The sequence below is a fragment of the Strigops habroptila genome, chromosome 5 (assembly GCF_004027225.2).
Source record: "Strigops habroptila isolate Jane chromosome 5, bStrHab1.2.pri, whole genome shotgun sequence".
In the NCBI taxonomy this organism is placed as follows: domain Eukaryota; kingdom Metazoa; phylum Chordata; class Aves; order Psittaciformes; family Psittacidae; genus Strigops; species Strigops habroptila.
In genome coordinates, this window is record NC_044281.2 from 44,457,367 (window position 1) to 44,475,777 (window position 18,411).

An 18,411-nucleotide genomic window follows, 5' to 3' on the forward strand; every position below is an offset into this window, starting at 1 on the left:
CTACCAGGCTACTGCTCCTCTTCCCATATGTGCAGGGAGACTACTGCATGCTAACATTCAGACAACTTACTATTTGCAAAGTTATCCAGAGCTGGAGGACAAATCTGAACTGTTCTTCTCAAAGCAAGGTACTGCACGTATCATTGAACCTTGTCTTCCTTTAATCTTAAAAAACCCCAACAAACCCCAAACAAATTGCGTTGGGACTTCTCTAACTACATAATCAAACACAAAATTTTTACTGTGACATTTGTGGTCTTTCCAGTGATGAACTTTTGTAATGTGCACAGAATAAGACAGAAAATCATTATGCAAGTTCAGAAGCGATAAGCTTCTACCATTTTTGGCACATTTTTGCTTTGACAGCAGTCAATTTTTGCCTCGTTTAAAAATGGGAAAAGTAAAGATATCATGAAAAGGCCACTTAAAAGCAAAACAAAATAAAAGAATGCAAATTTATATTGGAGTTACACAACTGCCAAGAATGCTTAGAGCCTGCTAATCTTCTGTTTATTACTTGTATGTTCTCCTCTTTGCCTCAACAGTGCATATGCAACACTGAAAACTTTGAAGAGTGTATTTTAAAAGCTGACTTTGAGTACTGTGAGCATGAGTCAGACATAATTTACATGGCTGAAATTTCACTAAATAACTTCAAAATTATACCACCATAAACCTTGTCAGGAATACTTGTTTTCAGCTTATTCATGCCTTCAGCTACTGTAATCCTGAGCCCTCTACCAACATGAATAAATTTAACATTATATTAAGAGTGACGCAAGGCTACCATCAGTCACTTTTTAAAGCACAGATGCAGACGAGTGTGATCAATACAACAGCACATAGGAAGTAAGTGACAGCATGGAGAATACGGCTCAGCCATTTGAACTCCAGACCTTTCACCACACACCATATGCTCCCCTGGCATCTCAACACGTCTTTAACAACCAGACAACCTTTTCCCACACTAATTTTGTTTAGCCAGACTGCTCCAAACACACCTCCTTTTTTCAATTAGCCACACAAACATGAGAAAGTGGTCCCAGACCCCTGATGTCTGTTAATGACGCAGTGAAGAAAAGGGCTGAAGCTCAAATAACAGCTCTTCCTTCTGGAAGATCCAGTCAAGCTTGTGGGTTGCAGCAGCACCAGGGGAGGTCTAGACTGGATATTAGGAAAAATGTCTTCACCCAAAGGGTTGTCAAGCATTGGAACAGGCTGCCCAGAGCAGTGGTGAAGTCACCACCCATGAAGTGATTTAAAAGATGTGTAGATGTGGTGGACTTGGCAGTGCCAGATTAACAGTCAGACTTGATGACCTTAAAGGTCTTTTCCAACCTAAACGATTCCAATTCTATGATTCTAACATGGAAAAATAAAATGTTATAGAAGCAATTTGCATTGTTATTTCTCACATAAACTCCCCTGAGCCTCCAGTATCATGAGACACCGTTCCTACTGCACCACTGCCCTTTCTGCTCATGCCCACTGGTGTGCCCTTGCCCACTAGGACATCAAAAAGGATGACAAAAAAAAAAAAACCAAAAAAACACCAAAACAAAAGCTGTTCGCAGCCTGACAAACACCCCCATGGCTACAGATCACACAGCTGTGGCTTTCAAGAAGAATCAAAGAGAAAGAACCTCTCCAAAGGACAACTGAAGGCTCCACTATTCCTAGGAAAGCCCTGGAGAAGTAACAGGGATCACTGCCTTCTAGGTGAGGGGCAGACACCGTACATTCAGACGTCATTTTAATTTTTTTTCAAGTTATTGTCATGCTAAGTGAAGCATGTATAATACTCACCTCTACAGAAAACCCAAATAATAATATATTTATAAAGGATGAGTTGACTCTGAAGACTTAAAGAAAGGGCAGAAAACTTTTTTTGTTCTTTTTAGAGAACAGATGTGTTTTATTATCTACCGTAAGGTAACAATTAGTACTGCTCACAAAGGCAGGCAGACAAACCTGTGGGATTCAAGTCCTTCATATGACAACCATTCACTTGTCAGACAAACTCAAAGTCCATTAAAAAAATTACCAATTCTCTATCAATTGAAAAAGTAAACAAACATGCATTTGTGGGGTTTTTGAGTTTTTTGGGGGTTTGGCTTTTTTTTTTTTTTTTTTTTTTGACAATCTGTATCAACCAACGTATATTTTGAGACTCTGGATGTCATATTTTCTTTTTTTTTAACTGAGTTGCACTTGTTTGTGTAGAAGCTTACTTTTATTCAGTGAATATTCAGTGAAATATTAAACCAAAAAGCAGCAGTCTAATTCAGAATCCTAAGCACCAAAAAAGTAGTAGTCATTAAGGCATTAATTTCTAGAGATGCTAAACAATCTTACTTTGAGAGCAATTTTTTTCAAACTATGTTGCTAACTGAGAGCAATTTTTTTCAAACTATGTTGCTAACTGATGTTATTTAGACAACACAGTGACAACCACACAAAATGTATTCTGCTTTGAAAGACTTTTCCTTAGATTTAGATCATATTCATTAAAAAAGTCTCCTGAATTGTCCTTCTTTACTCTATTTGTAGCATTGAAATTATAAAGACCTGCAAAAGTCAGCCTTATGATTTTTTGCTATTAGTACCTCTCATGCATACAGTGAGGCGCATAATTACAGTGTATGTACTTGCTTAACATTTTCATTTAAAATGATGTTGAGTTCAGGTTTATTGTTCTTATGAGTTACTGGCTGGGCTTAAAACACAACATTAAAGTATTGCAACAAAAATTCACCCTCATCTTTACTAGGTCAACTCATGTTTGTCCTTTCAGCTCTGACAAGATAGTTTTCACATATCATCTATGAATGGAGCATATCAAACTCACAAAACAACATGGGTATAACCCTGCTACCTCCTAAATATGTTCCAAAATTCCCACTAAATTAGTCTTCAAGTCCCCATTTCTTTCTTCTGATGACGTCCTCTTTCCAGTACACACAAATCACTGATAAAAAGAGTATGAATCTCGTACTTGACTGTAGCATAGGCAGAGGCTTGCTACTGCTAATAAAGTAGGAAATGCTTATTCTAGCCACATGCTCATATTCTTGCTACTTTATCTTCTAGTTCTGGTTTATGAAATATTAACTAATAGCTTACAAAGACAGTAGCCTGGTTATACTTCCTGTGCTTATTGGTATTAGAATATCAACAGAAAGTTTTAAGAGAGCTCAGAACATTTGCCCCCTCTCTTTAGTATTTTATTTATCACTGCATGCAGACAATATTCATCCCTCCAGTAATGTAACTAACTGCTAAGTGGAAACAGGTATATGACAATTGCTTAAATATCTTTTTTAATTGGTATCTTTTTATAAAGAGTTGTTACATACGTGCCCCCCAAAAAAAACCAGGAGTTTAATTGCTGAGCAATGAAGGATGATTGTACAGTGACTAGACATGGGTGATAAATCCTGCTCTTCAAAGATTAAATTAGATATTAGTAACAGCAAGAAGATACACTTACCATAGTACTTCCTAATATCTCTTTTATTAGACTATAATTCAGGACAGAAATAACATAATCTAGTGTTCAGAGACTACAGCAGGAACAGACTTCCAATCCCAACTCTTGACACTGCCTTCAGCAAGTTATTTAATCTTTCTCAGCTGCCACTTGTCAAATAACACATTTTTTTCCTTTGACTCTTAAGTCACTATGAGGATGCAGCAATAGAACCAGCTTTGAAATCATTAAAATATCCCCAACAAACTATAAAAAGATAAAAACCAAATTAGGCGCTCTGAAGGTATCATAAAATAATTACAGCAAAGGATAACAACCTAAGCATATCAGGATGGAACTGGAAGAAAATCCATAAAAGACTTTAATCGCTGTTGCTATCTTGTATTTGTGTTTAAAAATAAAAAGAAAAAAAGAACTACGTGAGACTGTTTGGCTCACACAGCTAACACCAGAGAAAAACCTTTATCTATATTTTTTCAGGTAACAAAGAGAAACCCACTATAAATGATGAAAAACATGGAAGTCACTGTTCATTTCAGCCAAAGATACAGTAGAGAATATGAAAGATCTGAAGAGTTAAGTGAACAAAATACTTACAGGTGAGGCATTATGGTCAACACTAGCAACTCATACCTTATCTGTTCCAGCTGAGCACTGGCACAAGCTCCCCAGGGAAGTGGGCATGGCCCTAAGTCATTCAAGAAGTGTCTGGGTAACACTTTTAGATACATGGTTTACCTTCTGGGTTGACCTGTGTGGAGTCAGGAGATGGACTTGATCCTCGTGGGTCCCTTCCAACTCAGGGTATTCTACAACTCTGTCATCTATCTCAAAAGCAAAAAATCATGAAATCTAAAAAAGCACGGGCATTAAACGCTGAGGAACCGAAGCTGCTGTTCCTACTCACAGATTTTCCAAACATTATAAAATCAAGACATTTGTCTTAATTTTCATGTTGCCTGCAGTGCCTTGAAGAAGAAAAAAACTCCAATCATTTCCCCTCTCTTTTACCCCCACTGCTGCTTTTCCATTCAGTGAGGTTTGAAGCAGAAGCAATCATTCTGTTTGTATTCCTGGAAACTTCCACATTGCACTGGCTCATATTTTAAAGGTTATCTTTAAAATCAAAGGAGCCCAAAATTGATCTTTGCAAGCCAATACGTACTCCTTCATGGGTAGGGCTTACGCTCACAAGAAGCTCCACCATTTGAAAACAGGCAATAAGCAAGTACTGATTTTGAGCTTCTGCTCAGAGCTTCCTCTCACTTGCCCCTGCTTTCCTCCCCCCATTTTTTGCTTTTCTATGTAAAAGAAAGCCTTGGCATCCCAATATAATTTGGCCAACATAATTTTTGCCATATAAAGTAGCATTTACATAACGTTTAATTAGACATGTGGCCACAGAATTCAGATTTCCCCATTTCAATGTTCTACAAAATTATTCCTCTACTGGCACATATCTAGATAATTTATGAAAACTTACAGTCTATTTATTCCATGTGACACTGGTAAACAAATTAATGTAGAATTTAACTGCCTTTGTCTCTTCAGCTCAGAATTGCCTTTTAGTGATATTTATCTGAAATTATGATCTACAAAGAAAATAAATTGTAACTGAGATTATAAAATTGAACATATTTAGAAGTTGACAACTGTCACAATTATTAATCTGAATTTTTCTTCTCAGAGAACAAGAATACTTGATGAAATATTTCTGCAAAGAAGGCTGGTTTTATGCTGTCTCATGTTTCCTACAGTATTGTTCTGGCATACATTTTTCCCGATTTATTTATTTATTGCATTTGTATAAACTACTCTTCTTTCTTCCAAAGCATATCAGAAACCCTTTTTAAAGCAACCTTTTTCCTAGTGAAATGCAGAATAATCAAGTCTTCATAACACCTGAAGTCCACAGCTAACATCGAAAAACAATCAAAACAGCTGAAGTAAAAAAATAAATCCTTAATCATTATTATATAATTCATACTGCCTCAGCAGTATTAGTCCAAATCATTAAAAATCCTAAGTACAAATATTAGTGTACAAAACTAACAATAACCCATCTGGCTTGTATCATCTAAAACAAAGTTTGGATTGTGGCAAGTTGAATTATCATGACAACATGAACTATGCATTCCTGAAAGACCCATACATTTTCAAAATTCCTATCTGTTTAAAACATCTCTTACAGCTATACCAAATTATACTCAAAAAACCCTGTACAGGTATAAACCACCTCTGCTCAGATGAAATTCCTTCACATTTCCTCTGTGAAGTAGCTTTAAGCGGGGGGGGGGGGTGGGGGGGTGGGAAGGAGGAAAAGTGTGTATTTTAAACTGAAGACACAAAAAGGAATGAAGGCCCCAAGTAGGACAGAGTAAGGATTAGGTTATGATTTTTACCTGAAGGTCTTCTCTTCCTATTTGCTTATTTCGAGATTTACAGAAATAGAAACGCATTTGAATCTGGAAGTAAGAGTTTATTTTCTTTAAGGAAAAAACAATCCTCAAAACATGCAGATTGGAGGATGGGAAAGGAAGTAGGCAAAAAGAAAGATGTCTGGATATTTGCCACTGTGAATATGAATGGACTTCAGTAAAACTTAGCTATCTTGGTCTAGAAATGTTTTTTTCTTTTCAGGGCATAATTACCATAGCCTAGAATTACTATGGATTATACACGTGCACATGAGAAACGCATTCTCAGGCTTGGGATTTGCATTCAGAGTCTTCCGAGAAGTCCGCACAGGGATATACCGATCCTGACCATATGGAACAGGATGGCTCAGTCTTTCAAACGAATTTACCTGTGCTAAGACAATGGCATAATTGACATCTTGTAACTAAATATTTTATGAACGTATGCATTCATGCTAATTTTCCAGTTTCCTAAGCACTAGTTTTTCTACTTGCAATAAATTCCTAGTGTTATCGGACAATGCAGAAGAAAGCCTTTTCCTCTGATCTCACTCTAGATTCACATTTACTCTGCCTTCTTCGGGGCGGCGTGGGGAAGGAGAAGAGGGAGGACCCGGTGGGTAGAAGAAATCAAACTTCAGGTATGCCTACACTGCTGACACAAGGGTGTAACCGCAGACAGACGGACAGGCATGACTTAGTTTTAATCTCACTAGCTTGGGTACAAATAGCAATGAAAGACAGCTACAGAAGCACCCGTGCGAGTGGCTAGAGCATGTTGAAGCCTGTTCCTGCTGCAGGTTTACTGCTTTTTGTACCCAAGCTAGTTCAAGTATGCCTAAATATGCTGCAATCACACCTCCTGGGCCCACAACTCAGTACCCGTTGCTGTCTTCTCCCAACAACTGGATGACCAATAAAGAAGTAAAGACCCCACCGAAGCCTAGCAGAGCTAGACTTCTGGGAGACACATACCAAGGCAAGCTACACGTTTCCAAGCTAGCCTGCTTCTTACAAAGTCACTTGAACACTCAGCTGAAAATAGGCAGTCTGTCTCCTAAAGGCTCATGTCAGAGCTTTTCTCTTCCTATTTCTCGATAGGACGTGGCTCTGCTCTCCACCAACTAGAAAGAACACTGGCAAAAGCAGAAAGTAACTGGCAGCTTCTTCATTTTCTTCTTTCCCATCTCCAGCAATGATCCATACACAGAACATGTAATTGCCATATCCTACTGACGAATTGTGTACTGACAAACCTTAAAGAAAGCCCTTCTTTAAAGTATTAGTACAATATTAAAGTTTCTGGTTCAGGAAAGTCAAGCAACTAAGAGAACGAAAGGTAATACAGAATTAAGAAGCCCTCTTCATGTGGTCCAAATCTGAGATTACAGTTGTGCAACAGATTGGCAAGGAACTGCTGTTTTAAATAGCTGGCAATATACACATGACGGGAACGAGCCTGTTTCCAAGTAAATGCTTCATAATAAAACCAGCACCTATTCTTGCCCACATGGACTTAAGAAGTACCGGCAGCAGAAGCATGCAAGAATAATGACACAATTCATTATTCATTTGAGCATTCTAAAAGGACAAATCTAGGTAAGTGATCCAGAAGAATTTTTGCACAGTATTTAATAAAATACAGAAGGTGAATCAATGAGGATTACTTCATTAACATATTTGAACTTGTCCTCCAAAAGGAAATAAACAAACTACCAAACAGTAAAATCCCTCCAGTTTTATTCCTTATAGAAACAAGAGAAACCTGCTCAGGTACACTTCATCTTAACATCAGCTGTATTTACAGGAAGTCTGCATTCAGTCATTCACCCAGTGGCACATGTTTCCACCTTAACAAGGAACCACAGCATGCTACCAAGTAACTACTTTTTACCTTTCTTAATTAGAAGTATGGCTATGGTTAAGGATCAGACACACAAGGTAATAAAAAGCAGCTGCCACACCTTCCGTTTCAGAAAGGTTCAGGCACAAAGCTCCTCTGGGTTTACAAACTCATCTTCCGGATACACTTGCAATGGCTGTTTCCCTTCCAAACTGTTGGCTCTTTATGACAAATTGGTATTTGTGTGTTACAGAGTACTGAACACAGGACTGGTAACTGAAGCGTCTTCTCAGGATCTAAATGTATCTACGACAACAGCAACTACATTGCTTTATGACTTGAGATGGTCACAGGTGAAGTTATTTATGAACCACTGCGCCATGTATGCACCCAGGCTTTGCCAGGGAAAGGGAGGGAGGGGGTTTTCGTGTCACTGTACAGCAGTGACACCTGTATGCATGTAATGGCAAGGAGAAAAGGCAACGCACATGGGATACTGTGCAGCACCTACAGCTTACCTGTGTTCCTCATCAAGCCAGAGCACAGCCCACCGGCATGTCTTCTACAACGTTAGCATTCACAGAGACGCACGTGAAGATGTGTTTTCATATACCTCAGGCAAGCCTGACAGACACAGAAAGCCAAACCTTCTCTACCCATGAATTTACAGCGCCACAAGTCAGAAGAACCTACTTCATCCTCTATCAGGAACATCAAAAACTTCTAATAGGTAGGTGAACTTCAGATACAGTCTTACAGAGTCTCTTAAAGAAAGTAACACAAATACATACCCTGTGCAATAAATACTAGCATAGGCTAGTGTCCATCATGTTTCTCAGTAATTTGTAATTCAAGTTCTAATCTGAAGTCAGACATTCATTCCCCCCTGCATTTTCTTAGAAGAGGCAACAACAACTTTCTATCACTTATAATCTCTACACAACTATGTCGCCATGTCTGAACAGCAAAACCTAGCCATCATTTTGTACCTGCATCCTGAGTTAAGAAAACTTTTCCCTAACATTTCCTTTGTAGTAAAAAGCTTTGGTTTTAGAAGGAAAAAAATCCAAATTGAGACAACCTACTTTAATGTCAGAAAAACTTACTGCACTTTACAGAAAAAGGCAGAGATGAGCAATCTACTGTCTGTAAATATCCACACATAAAACAGAAAATGTGATACTATCGCTCACCTCCTCCATGACTAGGACAATACAGACACTCTCCAGCTTCATCATGGAAGCCCAGGAGGCGTTTGGGTAACCCTGGTAAGGCCTGTCATCCTGGATACAGTTAACACAGCATGATCTTCTAGGTCCAGAGCAGCCTGGGGTATCTTTCTTGCACCCTGCTGAGTGGTGAGTTATGCCAAAACTTTTGGCTGTATTCTGGAACAGGCTGAGGATGTCCAGGAATACAGGGCAGCTGCAGGGAGAAGGACCAAGTAGGTACCCAGCAGCACCTGGTTTGAGACACATGCATGACAATGTGGAGACTACATTCCCTAAGAGCCAATGGATTGCGAAAAGCTGCTTCACAGAAGACACGGCTCCTCATCAACTACTAAACCTAAGTTCATCAAGCAAGGTTTCATTCTGAGCTCACTACTAACAAAGCAGGCTCTAAAGGAAAACAGTTCAGAAAAAGCACAAATTATTTATGACTCTGGATATTATGACTTTTGCAGAACACAACTGTACCATGAAATATTCCTAAAGGCTACTTTGAAACACTAAACACAGATAATTCAGCCACATGCACTTTCCCTTCTTTTTGCTGTCCAAAAACAGCTGTAAAAATTCCTAACTTTTTAGAAGCAGATTTCTGTGTTTCCTGGGGGAAGGGAGAAGTGCTAATTCTCCAAAGTCCTCTTCATGGATGAACCTAAACTAACACAGTAAAGTGGCATACTGATCTTGGATTTTGTACACTAAGGTTTAATGCAAGGCTTTACATCCATTTTTGAACAACTTATGAGGGGGAAAAAAAAACCACCCCAAAACCAAAAAACCCAAAATCCCGGAAGTGTCATGTATCCTAAACTGATGGATACACCACTACATCATTATACTATGTATTTACTATACTGCATGTTACATTATGAAGGAGAAAAGCAGCCCCATAAGATGACATGCCAACAGCAGAGACCATGCATACCGAATACTGTCACAGTTTGCTGCAGGAACAACTTCCAAGCATCAGGAGCTTCCTCGCAAGCAATCGCTCACCTTCACAGCAAGAATCAGCCCAAATTACTGCAACAATGAGCAGCCAACAGTTACCCCACCCGAGTTATTATGCTCAGGTTAGCCCCAGTAAGCATAAACTGGCAGCCAAATCTGTAGCTCAGAGTAGCTTGATTGGCAGCTGATGGATTTTGCTAATCAATGTAAATTGTGCTAACTTGATACATTGCTCGTGGTTGAATTTCCGTTTAGAATATGCCGATAGTTCTACTCACATACATGTTTTGCCCCAGACTTGCTATCACCAATAAGTAAAATAAAATCATGTACAAACACATGGTTTGGATTTATGATTTTTGCACAAATGGGGGTTTTAACTCTATACGTTCAAGTATTCCTACAATCCCTACAATGGCCAAGATGTTCCAGCTTTCCTATCTGATCATTACTTTTCCCATCTTGTAATGCTGAAAACTAGCACTGCCTAAATGCACATTTTTCACCATTTTGCAGGATATATATGAATGAGTTGAACTCCAAGCGTTCATTCTACAGCCAACCATTGAGCATAACTTGTCCAACAGCTATGAAGAGTAAAAATGAGCCTATGACTTAGGGACAAGCATCAGAAATATGTATTTACCTAACACACAAACACAGGTACAGACTGATCATACTGCTTTATTTCAACACCAGAAATGTTTCTAGAAACTGAAGAGTCTCTTCTGTGAGGAAATTACAAGTCTGGATATTCCTCCTCTTTCCATCTCTACCACAGGGAGTTTGAGAGGTTCCTTGATTTCTAAATATAGAGCTCATGATCAGATTCTTCATGATAGGTTTATGAACAGGAGCACTATGATTTCAGACTGCAATAGCAAAACACAAAACAAGTCACAGCACTCCTTGGAGTCCTCTTTAAGGTCACCACCATGGGGATACGACCCAAGAATGTGAGTCAGTGAGCCTAAACAACAACCAGAAGAAAAGTAGCTAGAGCTGCAACTGAGTTAGTGGTGGCTGTAATCTTTATTACAATGGGGTAAAATAGAGGAATCAACTTTCCATTTATAATCGTAACATTACAATTATAAGGGATCTTATAAGTAACAAGTTAGATGTCCTTAATTGCAAAGGTATTAATAACACTATTTTCCTGATCTTCTCTGTAGCAACTAAGGTGGACTCAAAGTAAGGGCAAATAACAAATATGTAACTATCAGTTGATTTTAGGAAGTTTGCATTTATTAAAAAACCTTAGAAAACAAACCCCCCAAATACCCAACCCCCAAACTAGATTTACAGGTCTAGCAAGTATTACTGCATATTTCTGTAAACTTCCACACTCCTTGTAACTCTATCACACTGGTAATTTAATAGTGCTATATCGTTATTAGCATCAGAAGAACGTCTCAGTCCGAATACGTCCAAACGCTGAACTAAGCGAAGAAGGATTCTGAAACCATCTGTGTTTGGGCTCCTCATGCTGGACAGCTTCACTAAGCTTGGGGAGCTCCAGCAGGGAGAACGACTTCTGCTGATGACTCTCCAAGTCCAGCATCCTGCTGGATATACTTTTGCTCATTTCAGTCAGAATCAGTGAAAACTCCGGAGCAGAGTAGTTTACTACCTTTTGTAATCCCCAATAAACAGCTCAATCTTTAACAGCTTTAACAACCTGTGTACCACACAACAAATCATTTATGACCCTCCCTTTCGTCTCCCCTCACTGGTTGTGGCTTTTCACCTTTTCTGTTCCTGTTGGTGTCTTAGTTAAGTTGAATTCTTTGTTCATTTATTCCTTCTGGTGGGGGTGGGGAAGAACTGAAGTATTTTTCAGTTAGGAGATAAAAAGAATCCTTTTGTTCTGCTCAGATTGGTATTTTGCAAATTCAGTAAACTCTCCTTTCCATATTTATTCTGGCTTTATAATCCAGAATGGTCGGAGAACAAATGTTCCTTCACAAGATGCTCCCAAACCCTCATGGCAAAAATTTAAGATATCGCTTACTTAAAAATAGAAACTAAAGTCTAAATTGGTAGATTATATCATTGATCTGGGCCCTTTTGTTTGCACTAGAAAAGCTGTAGAATATATAAATCTAGTGGAAGCCTCAGTGCAGAAAAAGTCACTATTCTTGACTCCTTGTAGAATTTCTCCAAGGACAAAATTTTAAATCAATTTTTGTTTTACTGCACTGTTCTAACTATGAACTTATCAATGGTCAAGAAACTGGAATATTTTCCCATGTATTTTTGGTTAGTTTAATGCTTTGTTATATTTTAATTGTTTCTTTGTAATACCAGTACACTAAAAAAAATAAAAAAACAAACAAACAAACAAAAAAAAACAAACAAAAAAACAAAACCCCAAAAAAATCCCAACCAAAGGCTATGCAAGAAAACAGCATATTCTCCTTACCACCACACTAGGTTTTCTCCTTTTAGATCTCCCACACTTGGACAGTTGCACCTATTTGAAATGTGCCTGCGTACAGCAGCGTCTTCTGTCTGCTTCAGATTAAAACAATTACACATACACTTTCTGCGGTGCAGAGCACAGCATGACACAGCAACACAGATCACACTGGCTTAACAGCATTCAGATGGCAGGTTTTTATCTTGAAGTATGAAACACACATCATCCTGTAACGGCTAGGTTTGCAATTGAAGCATGGCCACACCAGGAACCCTATGGTAGTCACGTAAGTGTGAAGTGGGCAAAATCTTCTGAAACACCACTGTAATATTCCTCTTAAAAATCATGCTGTTCACAAACCATAGGCCTACCATTGCCTACATAAATCAACAGTAGGTCTTCCCAGCTGTGTGAGGTTGTACACTTTGGCAACTCAACCTTGTTGTATTTGATCCTGGAAGAGAGTTAACATGGCTAACCAAGACCTGTGGTATCAGACAGTAATCTTCACAAGTGAAATGTCATGAGCAGATACAAACACAATTAACCCAGGGAAGACCATCCTCTCTACAACCAGCTATCACTCAAGATACATAAGTTCTATCAGTCCATTGTCAATAAACTGTATATCAAATGTGACATATTTAATGAGCGTCTCCATGACTGCAGAAATTACAAGTTCCCAAAACATAAGGTCTGGTTCCCAAACTACTGCAATCTCGATAACATTTACCTGCTTTCAGACTGTTGTAGTATTTCTCACTTCCCTAGCTAGGCAAAGGACAAGTGACATACTCTCAGGAAAGTTCCACACATGATTGATATTCTTTACAGAAGTTCTCAGGTATTCATATCTGTATTATTTCATCTTGTTTCAACTGCCTTCCACCAGAAGCCAGCTACAGAAACAAGAGTTCTCCAGCCTGCCATAACAACTCCCCTCTGGGAGGAGCCAGTGCCCCCTTAAAGTCAGAAGGGGTTGATGGAAAGCTATCTGTACTTCTCTCAAAATGTCTGTCTGTAATCTGCTGCAACAACAGTTCTGTCCCAAGCAGGTGCAGCCCACCCAACACTGGCAGAATCAGGGCTTGGCACTGGTTAGACAAAGGCAGAAATTAAGAACATAATTGAATCGGCTGTACCTTCGCTTAAAAAAAGGTGACGGCAAGCACTCGTGCAAGAGAGCTTAAGGAAGACAGTCTTTCACAGTGTAATAATTCACAGGCTGGCTACAGCAGTTATGACTTCAGAAAGTTAGCAACAATAAAGTGCAACTGCAAGATACAGCTATACACATGTGGGTTACAGACAGCACTACTGAAGTACTGGGCTCTGTGAGCAGGCTCGACATGTGTTCATGCTTGTGTTAAGTCTTTGCACAGGCATATTCTGTAATATCATTATACATTGATACTGACCCGCATTATCAGAGAGGGCCAGTATCAGTCAAGTACCTAACCAGGCCAATCCCATGCGCCTAAAATAACATGCAATTTTCTGTGAGAATGGCATCTGAGTAAAGGATTATGCTCACAATACACACAAGCCTAACACAAGTCTCAACTGGCAAGGACATGACTGATCTGTTAGACTTGATAGCTCCAGCACAGCTTACCTGGCTCTACCTGCTCCACTCTTCCACAGGTACACACCCCACTTTCTCTAGTGTACGTTCCAGAAGCATTACCAATTCACAGAGTTGGGAGGACAGCTAATGTATATACATTTTCTTTAAATGTTAATGTCAACGTCCTTTTTACTAATTCACTGCTGAAGACCAAGTAAAATCCATCTGAGAAATGTCAGTGGGATGCAGAAAAGAACACAAGTGCCACAGGTAGAACAATACATATGCCTAAATACTCAGCTCACCTGCCAGAAAGAACTGAGCTGACAGATTATGACACGAACCCTCTGGCCAAATGACCCTTAGCTAATTCTATTACTTCTGCCCCTTAAGAGAAGGGCAAATTGTCAGTAAAATATACATGGATGTGGATAGCAGTATGCAGAGGAAAAATACTCTCCAAAATCAAACAGACATGTGAAGTGTTCAATTGCTCCAATGTATCTGCTGCACTGCTATCATTTCTCTTTAACAATAAATTAAAAAAAAAAAAAAGCCAAAAGTCTATTAAATTGTCTATTTTAAGACATTAGCATTCACTTTTTAATCTGCATGCTCAGAACTCACTCTCTCACATTGTAGCTCAAGAATCAGAGAGCAAGACAACATCTAAAGCAAAACCAGTGTTGAAACAGACTAATCTCTCAAATTTCCTTCATGCTGGTAGTTTGGTGTTCCCTTCACATCGTTACCTGCTGTTGGCTGAAGATAATCTCTTCCAGGCTTCTCAAACGCTGACACGGGAACCTCTGTGAGCATACTGAACTACTTCCTTTTCTCCTTGAAAAGATTTAATAACCTACAACTTTCTTCTGTGCCCTACTTGTAGTCTATCGTTTTCTTCCTTCTTGTATCGAATCTGCTAAAATAAAATTTTATAGAGTGTCAATTCGACAAAGGAAAAACTATAAAGTTCGTTCTGACAGCTCCCTTTCTCAAAAAATTTAATCAAAAAAAGAAAGAAAAGAAAAAAATCCTTTGCCCTTGAAAAGATGAATGGAATAGCCTTAGGTATTCTATAGCTCTATTTATGAAAAAGTTTTTGGACACTAAACACACAAGTCTCTACAGAAATAAAGAAAGTGTTTTGCCTGAGTCATAAACAACTTCTTCTGTTGCACAGAGAAAAATATGCTACAGTCCACTTCTAGACATAAGCTCACCTCTCAGAGAGGGACATGTCCCATCCATCTCAAACGGAAGCAACACCTTCGAGATAACACCAGCAAATGAAGTAGCCTCACAAAAAGCCATGTATATACGCACACAAACATATGCTATTCAAATTCAGGAGAGCAATTATCCTCTCTACAGAAACTCAGTGTTTTGTCCACACATTAAAGTTTTCTTACCAAAAACAAGCCATTAACATTTAACATTATAATGGTAGTACCAAATTACAGTATGTAACACTAAATAAATATATCAATCAATCTAAAAAATCAGGTGACAGAATGTCCAATTTACTTTTTTAAGTAGAAACGGTATTCCACCTTAAAATAATGCAAAAAGTCATGTGAAAGTAATGTAAAACTCCCTGACCATAAACAAAACTGATGCCAGCACTCTTAAAACATTTAACATCTCCATGTATGTTCTATTTAGTTCTTCATACTGAAATGTTGCAGAAATTTATGATTTTCCTCACTTTTACTCAAACCGATTAAGTTTAATTTTAAAGTTTTGTATTTTATAATAGTGAGAAAAACATCTAACAAGAAAGATTATCTGATATCAATCCAGCTGCTGAGCAGACATTTGTGTGTTATGCAGAATAGGCATTTTCACTTTGTTAGATCTCCCCCCCCAACCTGTCTGAAGTCAAGTAATCGATCTACCTGTGGATTTCTACATAAAATCCAAATAAAACCCCCAAATCATCTTAAATTTGGTTTTCTAAGCTACAACAAATATTTATTACCACATTTTTCATCAAATACTGAATCATGGGGAAAATGTGTAACTCACTGCTACTTTAGAGATAATTTTATTTCAGCTCATTGAACAAATCCCTTCTTGTTTTTGGCAGAACTATATCAGAACATTTATTTTAAACAATGTTCTATCACTGTTGTAGTTTAGAGAAAAACATAAGTATTCTGGTACAAGTTTGGTGTTTGGTTGTTTTTTTTTAAAGTCTTGAACAGGGGAAAAAAAAAAAGGGAATAAAAACAATTAAGCTCATTTCTTGTAAGTGCAAAGATATTCCCTTGTAGCCAAGCGAAGAAGCTAACGTAGAATAGTATCAGCAATTTGAATTTAAGCTATCCAATAGAAATTAAAATTTAGAAGTCCAAGTTTCTCTCATTATAAGAAGTCTCTTCTATTGCTCATCCAAAATTGCCACTTTTTTGTTCTTTACTCAAGTATGTAAAATCACCCCCCTTTATTAGGTCCGAAATAATTTTCACAGAAGTCATTAATAAAACCCCCAAACCTCATTATTACTATTATTCTGTATCACAGTAATACCAGGGCTCCCATTATGATTAATGAATCTACAGGAAAACATTGTCCAGAAGAGGTGGATGAAATAATTTAGTCAGTCATTGAATTCAAAGGGATCAGAGAATAATTCTGAAAATGCAGACTGGTTAATGCTTCCAAGATCAACACATCTGGTTCCTACTTCTGTGCAGGTTCCTCAAAAAAAATTCTGCTCCTATTTCTGTTGAAAAGCACTCAAAATACACAGAAACTGACATGCAGAAGATACTCCTCCTCTCACTAAGGTATACTGAATCAGTGGCATAAGCTGTACTTCAGACATTGTCTCAAAATAGGAAATGTTAAATCACACTAAATTGCCTGTTCAATTAAAAAAACTCCAAACAACCAACAACAACCCTCCCCCCCCAAACAGCACAACCTTTTCTGGCTGTATTCAATGGAGGAATGTTTGTCCCTGTATATGTAAGACTAGGGATATTGATCTGAAAAGGAAGATGTAATCAGTTGAAAAAATAATTTTCATATTCCTATTCACTGTAAAACACATGCTTCTGTTTCATAGCCTTAAAACTCTAAGAAGATAAGAAGTTAAAGAAGAACTTTAACTGAAGATAAGAGTTAAAAAAAGGAAGTTAAATTCTCTACCAGAATACATTCGCTCAAGTGTAAAGCTAACAAATGCTAAAATTTTTGGCAACGCTTCTGCATTTCTGAATCATTAGGTAGTCAAACTATTTTTTGATTTTGCTTGCATGATGTTGGATTAGAATAATCCATATAAATCAGTGGTTTCCCCTCACTAGGAATACTGTGTTTACTTCTGGTCTTCTGATGTCAAAAGGATGCATAAAAAAATAGGGAGGTTCAGAAATAAATAACAAAAAAGCCTTGCATGTACAGCAGTGGATTAGAATCGTTTACTCAGGAGAGGAGTAAGACAGAATATACTCAAAGTAAACAAAATAGTAGCAAACCAGAGAAGGCATGCTGAGCATTTCAGTCACCCTTTACAGAATATAATGATGGGGTGCTTTTCCCAAGGAAAACTTAAACATGGAGGTCTTTGACAAAGAGAGCTGTTTATGCTATGGGAACGGCAGAATTCTCAATGCTTTCTTCCAACCAAGACGTAGAGTTCGCACCCACAAGACGGAACTGAAGTAGGACAAAGAAGAAAAAGCTAAACTCAAGTCATGTATTTAGTTGCCTAGAGACTTAACTCGTGGAAACCTAAACATCCAGGCCAAAGTCCTCCAAGACATTTAAGCACTCCTTTTCTACTGATACCAGTTATCATATGAAAATAGTGAGGCTTGCTGTCGAAATATGCCAGATGATCTAGACTGTTACAGCTTCAAGCTCTCCCAAGTCTAGGCAGCAACAGTGGTGGTAATATGAAAATACTTACATGCGGATAGTAGCTGGATGCCTATTTCCATTTTCAAATCATCGCGAGACTCTGTTGTATGTAAAGACTGTGATTAAACAGCATTTTCTAGTTGATACTGTGTGTGAAAATATAAGCCATGGGGCTTCATACTTGTGTTTTTGGTAAGGCTACCACTTTTTCCCCATAAATAATCACCAACTCCCCCTTTCCATCATGTCCATTACTGGGTCTCCTCCCCTCCGCCATGGCAAATACTTTACGCGCAGCCACGTGGCCCCATTCCTCAAATGCCTCCCAATTTTCATTACAGCCCTGACCACCTCTGCACCACCCCCCATCGTTCAACTCTTCTCCAAACTCTTTCTTTGCCTCTATCTACTTCCCTCCCTGCTGCACCCCCTTCTCTCTCCTCTGCTGTTCACCCCCCCGCCCGGCTACACTGCTTCGTTCCTGACCACCAACCCCTCTCCCCAAAGTCTGCTGTTTCCTAACGTCTCACTACTTGTTTCCTTCCTACTCCCACACCACAAGGCCTCTCCAGAAGCTTTCAGTTACAATCCTCCTCTCTCTTAGAGAGCAAAACACCAT

General features: G+C 38.5%; 1 protein-coding gene across 12 annotated transcripts in view; it reads right to left on the reverse strand.

Moving 5' to 3' along the window:
- MBD5 (methyl-CpG binding domain protein 5) overlaps positions 1-18,411 on the reverse strand; it is a 152,088-nt gene that overhangs the window by 124,031 nt on the left and 9,646 nt on the right. For 8 of the 12 annotated variants that reach the window (XM_030486990.1, XM_030486987.1, XM_030486986.1 and 5 more), the window contains exon 1: positions 14,675-15,868. The exons of 1 other annotated variant lie outside the window; for it this stretch is intronic. The gene's annotated coding sequence lies outside the window, so the exon portion shown is untranslated. Of the gene's footprint in view, positions 1-14,674; positions 15,869-18,411 lie in introns of those variants that run through there. 3 more of the 12 variants (XM_030486981.1, XM_030486982.1, XM_030486979.1) reach the window with 2 other exon arrangements.